Below are 16,390 nucleotides of genomic sequence, written 5' to 3'. Positions count from 1 at the left end.
GGGAACATGGGTGTACCATAATTAAAAATGCAATGCCATTTACAGTAACTCAGAAGTGAGATAATTAGGTGTAAATTTAACAAAACATACAAGATTTGTATGCTGAGAAATATTTTTTTTCGTCCGATGAGAGAAACCAAAGAAGATATAGATAAATGGAGTGACATGTGTTCGTGGATTGGAAGCCTCACCACAGTAAACATGTTAGTCTCTGCAATTCCTATCAAGATCCGAACAAAATTTTTATAGATGTAGAAAAGATTACTCTAAAACTTATATGGAATAGCAGAGGAGCTTGAATAGCTGAAACAATTTTGAAAAAGAAGAATAAGAAGAGTCAGTCTACCTGATTTCAAGATTTATTATATAGAAATCAAGACTTTATGGTATCAACAGAGAGATGACATGTAGGTCAATGGAGGGAATAAAAGATTGAGAAATAGACACATGCAAACAAGCCCAACTGATTTTTGACAAAGATACAAAAGCAATTCAATAGAAGAAAGATGATAACTTTTTCAAGAAGTGATGTTGAAGTATTTGGACATCAAGGTCGGACATGACTGAAGTGACTTAGCAGCAGCAGCAGCAGGCAAAAAAAAAAAAAAAAAAAAAGGAAAAATCCTATCTAAGTCTCTCACCTTATACAAAGTAACTCAGAATGGATAATGGTCTTAAATATAAAATGTAAAACTATAAAACTTTTAGGGGAAAAATGTAAGAGGGAAATCTCCAGGATCTAGGACTAAATAATTATTAAACTTGACACCAAAGCATGATCTATAAAAGAAAAAAAAAAGATAATTGGGACTTCAGAAAATTAAAAGTTCATGATCTGCGAAAACAAACAAAAAAACTTGTTAAGAAGATGATGAAAAGCTACAGACTGGAAGAAAAATATTTGCAAACCACAAAATCTAACAAAGTACTGATATCTAATAAGTATAAAAATCCTCTCCAAATTCAACCATTAAAAAAATCCAATTAGATAATGGATAAAAGTCGTAGAGAGACATTTCTATGAAGAGAATATACAGATGGAAAACAAGCACATGAAAAGATGTTCAACATCACTAGCCATCAAAGAAAGGCAAATTAAAACCACAGTAAGATATTATTGCACACCTATCAAAACAGCTAAAATAAAAAGTGATCACACCAACTGCTGATGAGAATGCAGAGAAACTGGATCACTCATACAGTGTAGATGCGAATGTAAAATGGTACAACCACCCTAGAAAAGAGTCTGGAAGTCTCTTTAAAACAAACAAACAAAAACGCCTAAATATAGGACTACCGTATGACCCAATAATTGTCCTACTGAGCATTCATGCCAAATAAATGTAAACTTATGTTCACACAAAAACTCTGTACACAAAGGTTTATAGCAGCTTTACTCATATTAATCAAAACCTGGAAGGAACCCAGATGCCCTTTAATGGTTGATTCAGCTACCCGTGGTCCCCCCACATCATGGGTGGTACTCACCTAAAAAGCGTTGAACTGTCCATACATACAACAACCTGCTGAATCTCCACAGAACTGTGCTGCATGAAAAAAGCCATCCCAGAAGGTCACATATGGCATGATATCATTTATAGACATCTTTGAAGAAACAATATTATAGAGATTCATGACTGCCAGGAGTTAAGGGTGCAGGGCGCTTCCCTGGGGGCTCAGTGCCGGAGCTGAAGCTCCAACACTCTGACCACCTGGTGTTAGGAGCCAGTTCATTGGTAAAGACCCTGATGCTGGAAAAGACTGAAGGCAGAAGGAGAAGTGGATGCCAGAGGATGAGATGGTTAGGCAGTATCACCTACTCAGTGGCCTTGACTTTGAGCAAACTCCAGGACTGCAGTCCATGGGGTCGCAAAAAGTTGGAGACAACTCAGCAACTGAACAACAAGGGATGCAGGTGGGTGGGGGTGGCTTCAATGGGGCTGCCCAAGGAAGCTTATGGTGACAGAACAGTTCTGTATCTTGATTGTGACTGTGCTTACATAACACTACGCGTGTGATAAAACTGCTCACACACATCGCCCATGAATGCACAGAAAAACAGTTACTATTATCTCTGTCCTGCAGATGGGGAAACAGAGGCTTGGGAAAGTCCAGCCACCAGCCCCAGTGCCTCTGTCCTTCTGAGCACAGGCCTATGACCACTCTGCCTCACTTCCTCTGCCCTCGCAGGCCACAGCAGCCATCAGAGGACAGGGAGACCTCACCCTAACACTCTCCTGGCGGGTAGACTGGTTCCCCTGAGATGGGACCTGGGAGTGGGTGAAGTCCACCCAGGCGAGTCCTGATGGAGAAGGCGGGGCGGAGTCCTCCCGCTTCTCTCCCATCTCCACCCCCCTGACCCTGGCGCTAGCCCAGTGCCGGCACATAGGGACACGCGCCACCACTGTTCCCCTCCCACTCCTTCCTGACTTGAGTCCCCATAGGGTCACCTGGCCCTAACCGATGCCTTCTCCCCTTTTCCAGAGCTGAACTTCATCACCCAGTCCCCAGAGGCAGCAAGACATGGGCCCCATTTTCCGAACCCTGACGCCTTTCATTTAACCAGAAGACGTGGAGGGGTGAGTTGGAGACTAGGGTTTTGTGGGAGCTGGAGGTGGCGGAGGCCTGGGAGGACAGCACTGGTGCAGGGGTGCTGACGGAGGGTCCACCGAGCAGGAAAGCAGTGGTTGACAGCAGCCGCCTTCCCTCTGCCACTCTGGTGGGGACGCGTGAATTATTGATGCACCACGGTGCAGGTGTGGGAAACCCCCTCACGTCTTTGCGTTTGAATGGAGAGCAGAGTGAGAAGGCCTCATGGAAGGAAGGCAGGATCCCCGCATAGGGAACCGAGTCTCAGGTCCCTCCCTCCTCAGTGAAATCGGGCGGCAGCAGCGTTTCTTTCTTGTCGAGGTCAAGCAGAGATAGTCCATGCGAAGTGCTTAGCAGAGTAGCTGGAAGATGGTAGGTGCTCAGCTGAGTAAATAGATGCCTGGTTGTCTAGTGCATGTTAGTTGAATGGGCAGCTGTCTCTCCAGGGTCACAATGCCATCCGGCCTTCCAGAGCCAGCCCCTATGGTAGCTCTGTGGGATTAACCTCATCTTCTGTTTTCCCAAATCCCTTTCTTTGGGCCTCTGTAATGCCTTGCTTGATCTGCCTTGCATTATATACCTGTGGACCTCCAAGTCCATGCCTACTCCCCGAGATCCACACCTGTCAGGGACCAGAGGTCACGCTGCTCATCTTCGAGCATCAGACCCAACTTACTTTCCGAAAGTAAAACAGCCTCTGAGCCAGAGCTCAAGTCAGCATCTTCTCTGACCTCAGAAGGTGTCATCAGCCCCTTTCACAGGTGAGAAGACTGAGACCCAGAGAGAAGTAACTACCAGCCAGGAGTTGGGAGATCCAGGGTGCAACTCAGAGATTCTGAGCTCACTTCCTACTTACCCCACCCTGCCTGCACCAAGGAAGATGAGTGAGTCCAGACCCAAACAGGGGAAGGAGTAGACAGGCAGCTGGGCCACGTGCCTCTGTTCTCAACCCTTGGAGATCACCCAGATCTCTTGCCTCGCTGAAGTTCTGTTTCTTGCCCAAGCACTTTGGGACCAACCAGATTGTTTCCAAACACATTACATAATCGTGCACATATTTATTTAATGCCATCTCTTGAATACTAAACAATCAATAATGTGGAACAGAAACATGGGTGTTTAAACCCAGCAGCTTTTGACAGGCGTGGGTGCAGAAGGAGGTTGAGGAGAGCCGTCTATGAGCCATCCACAGGAACAGGAGGTGACACCCACCCCTCCTCCTCTTCCCGAGACCGGTTGAAAAGCTTCCAAGGCTCACAAGGTTGGCGAAGATTTAGTGTTTTCACCATTGGGGCTCAACCTCTTTTATTACATAATACCAAAGATGCATGAGCTCTTCATTGGAAAAGACCCTGATGTGGGATAAAGACCTAGGAAAGACTGAGGGCAAGAGGAGAATGGAACGACAGAGGATGAGATGGTTGGATGGCGTCACTGACTCAGTGGACGTGAGTTTGAGCAAATTCTGGGAGATGGTGAAGGACAGGGAAGCCTGGCGTGCTGCAGTCCATGGGGTTTCAGAGTTGGACACAACTTAGTGACCCATCATCAACAACAAAGGATGCTTGGGGCCAGGGCTGGCTCAACTACCTCTTTATCTGTTTGTGAGTGTTTATTGAGCATCTTCTATGTGCAGCCTCTGTTATGCTCTGATCCACCTTGGAGTACCCTTGAGAATGAAACACACGAGACCTGCTCCTCATACAGCTGACCACATAAACACAGAAGATGGCTTTTGGACATGACTAGCTCTGAATAAAGCGAAGCAGAGCAGCAGGGTGGGAGTGCTGGGCAGCCCCTAAGGAGGGGACTTCTGGCCAGAGGTCCCTCTGACGGAAGCAGCCAGCCATGCAGAGGTCTGGGGCAAGGCACAGGGGTGGGGAGGGGGACAGGTTCGGGGAGAGCGTTCTGAGCAGATGAGGGTAGGGGCAAGGGGCAAGTGGCCCTGATGGAGCTAAGGAAGCATGAGGAAGACAGTGGGCTGGGGAGGGGTGAGTGAGGCCCCCAAGTAGGCTATGCAGGCAGGGGGATACCTCGTCAGCAGGGCCCTTGGGGCCAGGCCTAGAGGACCCCCAAGAGGAGTTTAAATTACAGTCTGGATGCAGCGGCTAAGCTGTTGGAGGGCTCTAGCAATCTGATGAGTGTTAGGAAAACACCCCTCTGCAGCTAGGAGAGGACTGGGGAGTGGCAGCATGCTGGGAAGGGCTGGGTCAGAGTTCTAGGTCTGGAGTGTTGGGGGTGGGCAGAGAGAATCCAAGGAGGGGCTGAGGGGGCCCCAAGTGCTGGTGGATCTGTCCAAGGTGATGGTGAGTTCCTCCCAGGGCAGCCGAGCAGCGCCTGGCCTGACCTGGCAGAAGTCACGGTAACTCAGATATCGATGAGAATAATGGTGCCTAGGATTCACTAGGCACTTTCTGGGAGCCAGGCACTGGTCTGAGCCTCTTATCCTCACCACCAGCCTGTTACATATGTATGTTCATTATCTCCATTTCACAGAAGAGGGAGGGGACCAAGGCACAGAGCAGTTAGGTGAAATGCCCAGGGTCGCTCAGCGAGTTAATGGCAAAGCTGGGGTTTGAACCCCGTCCATCTGACTCCATATATACGGCCCTCCATCCACGGTGGCTGAGGGAAATGATAACAGTAGCAATGCTAACAGCGATGAGAGCAGTTGCTTAATACAGTGCTGGCTACATGCCAGGCCCTATTCTGAATGCTTTAACAAATGCTAACTGGGGACTTCCCTAGTGGTCCAGTGGTTAAGACCTCACCTTCCAGTTCAGAAGGTGGGAGCTTGATCCCTCGTTGGGGAGCTAAGATCACACATACCTTGAGGTCAAAAAACCAAAGCATAAAACAGAAACAAGGAAGGTTGTAACAAATTCAGTAAAGACTTTTAAAGTGATCGTCATTAAAAAAAAAAAAAAAACAAATCTGGTCATTTAGTCTTCACAACAGCCTATAAGGCAGGCACGACCTTTATCCCCGTCTTATAGAAGAGGACACTGAAGCACAGAGCTTTCCCTAGCCAAGATTTGAACCCAGGAGTTCTAGCTCCAGAGTCCAGGCTTCTCGCAAAATGCAGTGTAAGCTGGGGGGACGTCAACCACCTACATCTAACCTGGCTCCATCTGCATTCCCAAGTCTGGGGCCAAGCCTTGGCTGGGCCAGAGTCCCAGCCATGTTGGGGAGTGAGGCAGGCACTCCAGGAGCTGTGGGAAATCACAAAGGGCTGGACTGTCCCCCCAAGAGCCCGCTGGCTCTTTAGTGGCCAAAGCAGAGGGCCTCCCAGAGCCTGACCCACCTGCAGAAGCAGAGACAAGCCAACGTGGGCAGGCTCAGCTCCTTGACATCATTGTAGAGACATCCCGCCACCCTCTCTGCTGACAAGAGCATCCAGAGAGAAGTGAACCAAGAGGGAGGGGTTCATCAAGTCAGATCACATCCATGAGAAATGTCTACCCCAAGTCTGCTCAGAAACAACCCCAAAAACAGTCCCAGGGGAACTTCTTTTAAGCAAAAACTACAGGCATCCTTCCCTATAAATAAATCCAACTGGCAGACTTTCTACACCACAGCAACGTCTTAGGCCATAGGAACTAACACTAGTTTACAAAGCAAGGCAGCCCTTCTACAGAGGTGGATGGCAGTTCCTGTCTGAGGGGCAGTGCTGGCATCAGGGGACAGTGTGTGCAGAAGTGCCGCGTGATACGTGAAAACGTGTGCATGCAAGGGCTCGAACAGTACTCAACATGTTTCTATAAGTCTTTTGCCTCTCTTTTGTTGTTAGGTTGTTTGTCTTATTGGTTGGACTTCCCAGGTGGCTCAGTGGTGAAGAATCCACCTGCAATGCAGGAGATGTGGGTTCGATCCCTGGGTCAGGAAGATTCCCTGGAGAAGGAAGTGGCAACCCACTCCAGTATTCTTGCCTGGAAAACCCCATGGACAGAGGAGCCTAACAGGCTACAGTCCATGGGGTCGCAAAGAGTTGGAAATGACTTAGCAACTAAACGCCAGAATTGTCTTATGGAGTTCTTTATAGTATATGTTTTCTATGAATGCCTCCTTTGTTATCTGAAAAGTGAAAGCATTAGTCTCAGTCGAGTCAGACTCTTTGTGACCCCCATAGACTGTAGCCCGCCAGGCTCCTCTGTTCATGGAATTCCCCAGGCCAGAATGCTGGAGTGGATAGCCATTCCTTTCTCTAGGGATCTTCCTGACCCAGAGATTGAACTTGGGTCTCCTGCATTGCAGACAGATTCTTTACTTTCTAAGCCACCTCTTTATAGTATATATTGTGTATGAATATATCCTTTGTTATCCATACGATTGCAAGTATTTTCTCCTAGTTCGTGACTTGTCTTCCCCTGGCCAGGCAGTCCGAGAGTCTGGAATGCCAGGGATGGAGCAAAGAGGCTGGGGCCGTGCACTCCACACCCTGAGGCTGCTCAGCACAGCTTCTGTCTGGGGAGGCGGGCACGGTGAGAGCTGCCAGGCTGCACAGTTCTCCCACTGGCGGTTTCAGGTCCCAGTCATGCAGTCTTCACAAGGTGTTTAGATTTCTGCCTCCTCAGTTTTATGTCTTTAAAATGGGAGTAAAAAGCCCTCCATGTTGAGACTGTTGAACGAATTGGGTGGGAGAGGACGTTTCAGGGTGTGGAGTATCACCAGCTGCCCAGTGGGTCTCTGGTCCCAGTGGCCCCAGTGGGAACAGTTGCCCACTCTCAGTCTTGGGTGCCTGGGGTTCAGGGCGCCCTTCCCCAGGGTCAGTGGGAGACCTGAAAAGGGACCCGCCTTCCTTCACTAGGAAAGAATAATAAAACTCGAACATCTTATTACTGGAAGGAGCCAAAGAACTCCTTCACAATCCCACCCTGTGACTGGCACCTTTTCAAAATGTCTTGCTGCTTACCTCCAGGGACAGGGACCTCACCACCTGTTCTGTGGCCAAGAGCAGAGATGACCCCCCGTTCATGCAGCTCGTTCTCGGGCATTTTACGCATAAATAAACCCAGGACTCCTCACTCAGGGCATCAGGGCTCTTACTTAACACAGTCTTAGCCACACGAGTTATGTGGTTTCTTAAGCTTGAGAATGGAAGGCCCTGCTCACGTTTCACCTCTCCTGGAACCATCCCCCATGGAGATCAGTCACTCTCCTTCTCGTTCTCCGCAGCCCTCAGATATGCCTCTCCTGTGGTAGAGGGCATCCTGCTGGGTTTTATTTGGTTGTTCAGTTAGAGCTCTCTCACTAGACTCTAAAGTCTCCAAGAGTGGGGGGCAGTGGAAAGAGCCTGCTTGGGCCTGAGAGTCAAACAGGTCTGACTTTCATGCCTTATTCCCTGCTGGCTGTGTGACCCAGAGGAAGTGATCCAACCTCTCTGAGCACATGGATCACGTCAGAGTCTTCATGCTCCTCGCTCCCTGTATGTGCCCGCATACTTAGTCATGCAGTCGTGTCTGACTCTCTGCGACCCCTTGGACTGTAACCCACCAGGCTCCTCTGTCCATGAGAGATCCCAGGCAAGAATACTGGAGTGGATTGCCACTGCCTTCTTCAGGGGATCTTCTCGACCCAGGGATCGAACCCAGGTCTCCTGAATTGCAGGCAGATTCTTTACCACTGAGCCACCAGGGAATCCCCTCCCTGAGCAGAGCCCACGTCTGTTTATCTGTGTATCCCTAGTCCCTGACCCACAGTGGGCGCTGAGCCCTTGTGGAATAGAGGAAGTGCCAGGAGGCTGTGAGTGCAGTAAGTTATTACATTGCAGGGGAGGAGTTTGCTGCTAGAAGTGTGCAGCGCTGAAGCCAAGAGACGAAACAGGAAAATAAGATTCAAGGACCGGACATGGGCAGCGGTCCAGGGCTCCTTAGCGAAGGGGCAGCAGAGGGAAGCGCACTCACACCACCACCCAGGAGCCAGCCCGTGGGCACTGCCAGCACGGCGGTCCCTGCGCCAGGGAAGTGCTCGTCTAGGACCTGCGCGACCTAACCTGTGTTTTAAAAAGCAAAAGCCTGGGAAGCAAAGGAAGTCGCTGGGTTGACTAAATAATATGTTTGCCACACAGACGTTCTACTGTTTGTCAAATAGGAGCTGTTGTGATCAGCAAAATATCAATTCACATAAAAAGAGGAAAACAGAGTCAAGGGCAAGTTCCTTACACCTGAAATGTTTAAAATAAAGGAGACTGTCAGCAGGAGAAGGGGACAGTGACGGGAGCTGGGTAGGCGCTCGAGTGGAAGTGCCCCTTCTCCGGAGACGCTGGCGACAGTCTGTCTCTCTGCCCATCAGGAAACACACGTGTTTTCTTCCTGCTCTCTGTCAACAGGCGGAAAGGAATCGGGCACATTATAAGGGGACAAGCAAGGAGTATCGTGGGGACATGAGACAGGATGAGCGAGGGGCTGTGTCATCTTTTTTTCCCTTTAATCGAGAAAGGCTTCCCGGGGGAGGCAAGATCCGGGCTGTTTGGTCCAGGCCCTCCCCACTACCTGGCCTCTCCCCAGCGCTCACACTCAAACGCGGCTGCTTCATTGGCAGCCTCTGTGCCCAGGGTCTGGCCAGATGCACAGATGGCGGCCACCCTTTCCGCACAATCCCAGGGCCACTCGACACCAGCCGGTCGTACCTGGAGTCCTCAGAACAAAAGGACTTCCAGGTAACAAGCCTGGAGCCAGCGCGCTGCTGATAGGATCAGAAGCCTCAAGCGAACAGCGGCCCAGGCGGAAGCCGGGGCCACAGAGGAGCGCCCACCACCCGCACTGCTCTTGGCAGAGGCGCTGTTTCGGCAAGCGCAGGCGCTGGGGAGGCTGGCCGTGCTCCCCCGCCCCTCCTCATCCTGGCCTGCTCCGCACTGGTTCCGAGACCAGAAAGGCAGGTCTCAGCCCTGCTGGCAGCTGGACTGGCCACCTCACAGGGTGTAACCACAGGCTGGAGACTTCTGCAGCGGGGGCCATCCATGCTGAAGCCAAGAGGTCAGGGTAGGGGTTTGTGTCCCGGTATGCAGGGGGGGACCCTTGGGGATTCTCCACCATCTCCAGCTCAGGTGTGGGTGGGTTGTTCACCAGCACTGTCCACAGTCCTGCACTGCCTGGGCCCCTCGAGAGTCTGGGTCTCCAGGGCCAGGGGGCCGCTGAGATGGAGGCGACTCAGTGTGGAGGAGGGACCTCAAGCCTGTGAGTCCTGGGCCCGGAGGGAGGCGGGAGGGCAGGCACGCCGTTTGGAAATTGATGAGGAGCCCTGAGGGGTCGGTCTCTGGCCTCACTCAGCTCTCTGGCACCCTTCCTGCAGAGAAGAGCTGACTCAAGCGAGAGTATGAGAGATAGCCCAGGTTCAAATTCAGGTCCCTGTGAGACTGCACGTTTACCAGTGCCTCAGTTTCCCACCCTGTAAAATGGGGGTGTGATAGCAGGACCGATTTCATAAGGCTGTTGTGAAGATCAAGCAAGACAGCAGATGCAGCCCGATAGCGCTAAGCATCTCTGCTGCCTGCCCCTCAGTACTCCCCGAGCATGGGGCACACCTTCAGAGCCCACAGGGTCAGCACTGGAAGGAAAATGAAGAGACCTGGAGGCTACATGCCCATTTTACAGGCGCAACTGCAGAGGAGATGATCTAGGTCATGGCCCCGGACTCCAGGCCAGACAGGCCATGGATTGAATCCTGTGTCTGCAGACCTTTCAGCTAGAAACTGTAGACAAGTTCTTGACCCTCTGGCCCTCATTTTTCAATATGTGAAGTGGCGATGATTGTCGTGGATATACTTCATGGGGGTATCTGTGAGGACTGAAATCATGGCTCACACATAAAAGGCGTATCCTGTACTTCATACAAAAATTGAGAGCCACCAGCAGCAGCACCAGCACCATCGCTGTGGTTACTGTTATTGTTGTTGTTGAGAACGATGTTGTTGTGAGGAAAGTGAAACTCAGAGAGGGAAAGGGACTTGCTGGCAGTCGCACAGCAAGTCAGAGGGCAAGACAGGTCCAGCCCTGGCCTCCGAACCTCCAGTCCCCGTTCTTCCTGCTTCCCTCACCATCTCATTGGTCTTTGCCGCCTCTCAGTCCATCCGGCCTAGAGCTTGGTTTCCCCTTGCGAGAGGCACCCCTGAAGCATCTGAGACCTGCCTCTTGCTGACCTTGCTGCTTCTGGGCACAGATTTGGGGTCACCGCACATCGGAAGCTGACATCCCCCGAGACAAGGTGCTGGGCCATCAGCGTGCTGCTAAGGCTACCTCCTCCCTGTGCTTCCCGCAGTGTCCATCCAGAAGCCCGCAGCTCCCCTGCTGTGCTCAGGGGTCCTTGGCCAGGGGGACCCCTGAGGGGATCAGGAGGCAGCTTTGGGGGCTGACTCCTTTGTTCCCCAAGAGGCTCCTTAGGGAGGGGAGGATTGGGACCCCAACTTCCACCAAAGTTTCCCTGCATGTTGGGGTCAGATCCAGGGTCATCCTCAGGGGGTTCCTGGTTCCTTAGCCAATCTGGGCCACCTGTGCAGGCTTGCCTCTGTCCCTCTACCTTCCAGCCATCAGAGCTCAGCCTTTCCTGGCAGGGAGGGACAGAGAGACAAGAAGAGGCTGAGGAGGGAGAGGATGGAATTTGCTTTAAGGAGAAACAGGAGTTATGTACTTGTTTTAATAACATAAATATTACATGAACAATAATAATTATTACGATTCCCACATTTTGAACCCTTACTATGCACCAGACGGGCTTCCCAGGTGGCCCTAGTGGTAAAGAACCCACCTGCTAATGCAGGAAATGTAAGAGATGTGGGTTCAATCCCTGGTTCAGGAAGATCCCCTGAAGGAGGGCATGGCAACCCAGGGCAGTATTCTTGCCTGGAGAATCCATGGAGAGAAGAGCCTGGCGGGCTACAGTCCATGGGGGTCACAGAGAGTCAAACACGAGTGAAGTGACTTAGCTTGCATATGTGCACCAGGCACCCTGCTGAGAACTTTATATATATATATAATTTCTTTTAGCCTGACTACAGCCATATCAGGTGGGAAATATTACAACACCCATTTTATAGGTGAGACCTATGTATATGCTGTGTGGTAGCTATAGATGGCAAGCGGATGAAATAAGGGACAGACTCAGTGGGATGCCAGTGAGTGCGAAGGACTGTGGCAAACTGGGGACAACTGAAGAATGCAGCTGTTTTTCTCAACTGGGTGATGATACACAAAAGGGCTTCCCAGGGGCGCCAGAGGTAAAGAACCCGTCTGCCAATGCAAGAGACGTAAGAGACACGGGTTCAGTCCCCAGGCTGGGAAGATCCCCTGGAGGAGGCCCTGGCAAGCCACTCCGGTACTCTTGCCTGGAGACTCCCATGGACAGAGGAGCCTGGCGGGCTGCCGTCCACGGGGGCGCAAAGAGTAGGACACAACTGAAGTGACTGAGCAGGTACACACGCACGCACATTAAAGTGGGCAGAGAGCACTCATCTCAATTGTACCATATTTTACACATACTTATACCACCCAAATAAACATGCGTATAGAATATTTCTAGTACCCCAAACGTTGCTTCTCAGGCATACAATTTTTTTTTTTTTTAATTCTGCAAAGCTATCACAGCCAAGAGGCACCTAAGGAAACATGATGACTAAAATATACTGTGATTTCCTGGATGGGATCCTGGAAAAGAAACAGGACTGGAGGTGAAAACTAAAGACATGTGAACCAAGTATGGGCTTTAGTTACTATTAGCATATCAATATTGAGTCGTTAGCTGTGTAAAAGGCACGATACTGATGTAAACGGTGAATAATAAGGGAAAGTGGAGGTGGCGTAGGTGAGAACTCCCCGTACTCTGCTTAGCAATTTTTTTGTAAACCTAAAACTGTTCTTAAACAAAAAGTTTATTAAAAAAAAAAAAGGCGTTCTGTAGATATTTAAGCAAAATACATCCATAGACTGGGTCTGGCTGCATTTGAGCTGCCCGTTTGTGACCTCCAGCGGTCTAATGTCCTTACTTTACAGGTGAGGAACCTGGGGCCCCCAACAGGGAGGGCGCTCGTCCAGGGCCCCACAGGGGGCCAGTGGCAGAGGCTGGTCCGTGCTCCAGCTGTAAGGGAGGGGCTTGGGGCGCGGGTGCAGGGCAGCCGGGGTCTCCCTGGGTCCTGGGTCCTGGCTGGGGGCCTGCCCTGCGGAAGCTGCCAGGTGCCACTGGCTTCCTCCTGGGCTCTCCAGGGCTGTCAGTTGGAAACCAGTTTTCCCACTGGCCTCGGCCCCAGAGGGAGTGGTCACGAGCAGTTCCTGTTCTGGGAGCAGGGTGTCGTCTTCCCACTCCCGCCCGTCTCCATGCACCTGAGAGGTGTCCCCATGGCCAGCCCGGGGCCTCGGTTGAGTGTTTGTTGGACGGATGGGTGAGTGAAGACATGAAGGAGGGAAGAAACGAATGGCAGGGGTGGATGGCTATTTGGGAGAGGGCGGCAGGGGAGAGGGGCCAGGAGCGCAGACCCTGCAGCCAGATGGCCTGGGTCAGACGCTGGCCCTGCGGCTCCAGCCACAACGCCTTGGACAAGTCACTTAACCTGTCTGTGCCTCAAACTTCTCATCAGATGGCGGAGCTGATGGTGGCCCCTGCGCCCTACAGGAGTGCACAGAGGGTTAAAGGAGTCAACGGACATACCAGGGGAGGGAGGGACGTGATAAATAGAGGCCAGGAGAGAAGGAGAGTGGGGGGAGGGGTGATGAGTTTGTTTTCTTATTGAGACGTGGGAACCTGGACGAAACCACGGGACTGGCCACTGACCCAGAGAAGAGGTTTGGTAGCTTCACACGGTGATCAGAGCACAGATTCGTGAGCCGGTTTGCCAGGAGTCCAGGCCCAAGGCCCTCCCCCCCTTACTGTTATAGCCATGTAGCCTTGGGCAAGAGCGTTAACCTCTGTGTGCGCCCGTGTCTTCATCTGTAAAACAGGTGTGATTACTGTGGTACTTGTTTCATGAGAAGTGAAGTGAAGTCGCTCAGTCGTGTCCGACTCTTTGCGACCCCATGGACTGTAGCCTTCCAGGCTCCTCTGTCCATGGGATTTTCCAGGCAATATACTAGAGTGGATTGCCATCTCCTTCTCCGGGGATCTTCCCAACCCAGGGATTGAACCCAGGTCTCTCGCACTGCAGACACACACTTTACCATCTGAGCCACTGGGGAAGTCATGAGCTTGTCATGAGAAGTAGTTGTCTGGTTATGTGTGTACCCCCTGGGACTGCACCTGGTGTGTTTAAAACAACCTCTAGCATATAATGTGAGTTGCTTGGTCGTGTCCGACTCTTTGCGACCCCATGGGCTGTAGCTCCCCCAGGCTCCTCTGTCCCTGTGATTCTCCAGGCAAGTATACTGGAGTGGGTTGCCATTCCCTTCTCCAGGGGATCTTCCCGACCCATGTATCGAACCCAGGTCTCCTGCACTGCAGGCGAATTCTTTACCATCTGAGCCACCAGAGGAGCCCCTGGCATATGACCTGTATTTGTTAAATAACTGGGAGAGGTTTTATACCAGAAACCCACTCCCTTCTCTGGAGGGCATTGACTCACCCGAGAGATGGAGCTTCCGGCATTGTGAATTCTCTTACCTCCTGAATCCAGGCAGGCAACTGCCCTTCACAAAGCCAGACATGGTTAGGGCCGAACTGCTGACCAGCTTCCCGTCGCTATGGCCTCCACCCCCTCCAGCCAACCCCGGGGTGAGCAACGCTTGCCATATTTTCAGAGAAGCCAGAAATCTGGGTTCTATGCATAAGTCCCCAAGTTTTAAACACTGGCACTTGGTTCAACTTTATTTTAAGCTCTGAGCCAAACAAACAAATGTATTTTAAGCTGGCTGCTCTCCTGAGCGGTTGGTTTGCAGCTTCCACCCCAGTCTAGCCCTGCCAGCTGGCTTTCTTCTATTATTTTTGCCCAGCGTTTTAGAGAAAAGGAAACTGAGGCACAGAGAGACACCTGGCCTTGTGTATCTGACTACTCAGTGGAGGCCACAGGCAGCCTCCTCGTTCCCTTCTCCTGGCTGCAAACAACGTGGGGCTCCCCAGGGAACCCACCAGGCTTTGCAGCAGGTGAGGGAACGCCACTCCAGAGGGATTTTCCCCCCGGCCTGGGCTCTTCCAGGGGCATATTTGAACTCTGATGTCTGCTGACCACATGGCAGCTGTGCCATGCCTTCGGGAGCAGCTGATATGAAGCAGAGTTTCCCGACTTCCAAAGCCATTGCAAACATTAGGGATGCCAGTGTCCAGCACTGACCCAGCAGATGGGAGGCCACGATTCCAAGGGGTTCTTGACTCTCAGGCTTTGGGAAAGAGCTACCAATATACGCTATAGTAAAGAAAGTCACTCAGTGAGAACTCATGGTGTTGAGGAAAGACCCGAGGCATGTTCTAAAGTCTTGGAGGGGTAATTTTTTTGTTTGCAATTGATTTGCAGGCCTGTCATACTCTGAGCTAGAGTCATTTTTTCTTTTCTTTTCTGTTAAAAAGCTGCTCTTTGGTTTCCACTTACTTAACCTGTCTGGGCCTCCATTCCCTCAGCTGTAAAATGGGGATAAATGTTGTCCTGATCTCCTGCAGCTCACCTGACCCCGAGCATGCCCCATTACCTGCCTGAGCCTCCAGCTTCCTCGTCTGTAAAAGGAGGTTCAGGACACCCATCCTGGGGCTGCTGTGAGGATCGGTGAGGTCACGGCTTGGAGGGTGCACTGTCAGCTGCGAATCCCAGGCAGACGGGCAGCAGTGCTGTGAGTCCTGCAGAGGCCTGATCCCATTCAGGATTCAGGGCGTTTGGGGAGCAAGAGCTTCGGGGGAGAGTTATTCCAAGTGTCTTTTCCTTGAGTGGGTTCCAAAACGTGTCTCCTCTCTCCATCTGACCAGTGCAGAGCTGGCCTCAGCAGAGGCTCCACCTAAAACAAGCAGCTTCCAGTGCAGTGACCTGGGAGGTGGAGGGAGGTGGGCATGATGGCCGCAGGGAGGACAGGGTCAGGCAGAAGTTCTCAGGACTCTGGCGTCAGATGGACATGGGATCAAATCCTGGCTCTTCCACTTCCTAGCTGGGCGACCTTGAACCTGCTAGCAGAGGATGAGTACTATGGGGGAGCTGAGCCCGGTGCTGACAAGCACAGCGCAAGGATCCACTGACATCCCAGGAGACAAGTATCAGGCCCAAGGCTGGCGCAGCAGACCTTGCGGGGGATGGAGTGGGGGAAGGGAGCAGGATGGAAATCAGCCCCGGGGCCGCGGATGGGGAGAAGGGTCGGCCCTGAACCCAGGGAGGGCAGACGGCTCAGGCAGGGTTTAGCAGGACGCACACCCTGGGCAGGAACGCCAGCCAAGGAGGGCTTAGCAGGGCATGGACGCGGCCCATGAGTAGCTGCAGGGCAGGCGCTCTTCGTCCCGGTGGCCTGGCTCCCAACCAGGGCACAGACTAGATTCTACAAACTGAATTACACATCCAGCTTCCTTTCTGCCTCAAACCCGCCCATTTAATTCCCTGAGTCCTGCCGTCTCCAACCCCATCACCCGCCTCTGTGAAGTGTGGAAGTACACAGGCTCCAGTGTCAGACAGATGGGGGTTCAGATCCACACTCTGCCCCTTCTGGCTGAGTAGCCTCGGGTGGGTACTCCCTTCTCTGACCCTCCGTTTCCTCTTCTGTAAATGGGCTGGTCCTGCCCCTGCCCCCAGCAGGGTTCACATAGGAGAGGCTGTGTGGGAAAGCACCTCGCGTGGTCCCTGACACACAGTCAGCATCAGGACAGTGGCAGTGGGCCGTGCTGCTCTCCCTTCCCGGCGTAGCGCGTGTCTACT

The 16,390-nt window shown here is 51.8% G+C and overlaps 1 protein-coding gene across 1 annotated transcript in view; it reads left to right on the top strand.

The window, feature by feature from the left end:
* The window catches only part of ATP2B2 (ATPase plasma membrane Ca2+ transporting 2), a 378,813-nt gene that overhangs the window by 168,603 nt on the left and 193,820 nt on the right, over positions 1 to 16,390 (top strand). The window contains 1 exon segment of the mRNA XM_018038308.1: positions 2,485 to 2,579. The gene's annotated coding sequence lies outside the window, so the exon portion shown is untranslated.

This window comes from Capra hircus, chromosome 22 (genome assembly GCF_001704415.2).
Source record: "Capra hircus breed San Clemente chromosome 22, ASM170441v1, whole genome shotgun sequence".
In the NCBI taxonomy this organism is placed as follows: domain Eukaryota; kingdom Metazoa; phylum Chordata; class Mammalia; order Artiodactyla; family Bovidae; genus Capra; species Capra hircus.
Note: the sequence above shows the minus strand (reverse complement) of the source record. Positions and strands in the feature narration are given on the sequence as shown.